This window comes from Monodelphis domestica, chromosome 8 (assembly GCF_027887165.1).
Source record: "Monodelphis domestica isolate mMonDom1 chromosome 8, mMonDom1.pri, whole genome shotgun sequence".
In the NCBI taxonomy this organism is placed as follows: Eukaryota; Metazoa; Chordata; class Mammalia; order Didelphimorphia; family Didelphidae; genus Monodelphis; species Monodelphis domestica.
Window position 1 is genome coordinate 237,932,904 of NC_077234.1, and position 1,478 is coordinate 237,934,381.

Genomic DNA, 1,478 nt, shown 5'->3' on the forward strand with positions numbered 1-1,478 from the left:
TTAATTTAAGCTAAAAAAGAATAACTCCTAAAAAGCCAACCAAAAGGTCTCATTAGAAAGGGTATTGTAAATAAATGTGAAATCGTTCTATTCTTAACTAAAACTATGGCATAGTGACATCTGGAATATGGCATTATACATCAAAAATTTCTGGATGACGTATTAAACTCATTACTGGAAATATATATAGTAGAGTTGAACCAATAATCATTTATTAAATTCCTACTAAGCCTAAAGAAATAAATAGGTTCATGGAAAGCCCAGTTCAAGAGTCATTTTAATTATTCATAGATAATAGAATCAAAGAAGCATGAAGTTTAAGGTTTTGAATGCAACAGCAGATTCAAAGCAACTGGAGCCAGTCCTGCAGTTTCTCTGGAGACTTCCCATTGCTATACCTGGAGCATATTGTTCAGACCACGCCCCAGCCTTCTTTATGGACTTTCCATTCTTATTTGGTTCTGCTCTTTTTTGGCAATCCTATACTTTGGTGCTAGATGATTTCCAGAATTTCAATTCCTTGCCCCAGTAAATGACCTTTATTGTTGCTCTTATAACATTTAAAATTCTCAAGAGACAATGTAGCCCCCAGTAGTGAGAGTAGGCCCCAGTAAAATCGAAGTCATAGCTTAGGAGTTGCCAAACACACAGCCTACTCCTCAGCAAGAAAAAAACATTTCCCCTTCACAAATACTGTATATTCTTCTAAGAAATCACTGGTACAGGAATTCTATGAGAAACTTAGCTAGATAGTTACACATTGACATATTGAGTTATCACCTATAGAAAACTCTGTTTAGAACCACTGAGGCTCATTGTCCATAGTTCGTAAAATATTACTAGCCATTGTCCCTGCAAAAGGCTTACTTAATCCCTTAGCCTACATCATTTTCCCTATAAAGTGTGTACCCCAACTCATTAAACTTAGTCACTACTCTGCAAGATTTCTGCATGTTTGTCTGTCAGTCTGTCAGTTCAGCCCTTCTATAATCCCAGAATCATTTTTCTCATCCTGGTTTGTTAACCCATGAGTCATTTGTCAAACAGATCTTGTCAAGACAATATTTCTTAACCTCAAGTTAATTTATTAATAAACCACTCAATACAATCTAAACTAGGCAGTGAACTCCTTCCACAATCTGAATTGATGCCAATTGAATGTAAGCAGGGCAAAGGACCAAGACCCAAGAGTGGAGAGTGCAACCAAAAGAGAGCTAAAAAAAAAGAATAAGAACCTTTCAGGCAAGCCAATATATACCCCTTGTGACCTCACCACGCAATCCCTTTCCTGGACAGCCCAAGGTATCTCTGATTGGTAAATAGCCACTGAGGAAGTGGACTTAGAGACCTCAACTTCTCCCTCATTGTTTCATCATAGGAAGAGAGGAATGCTGTAGAATGCCAACATACCCCTTCCCCCCTGCCATATGGCTAGGCCATTGTAATCCAAAATGGTGACTAGAGATTCTGACTTCATT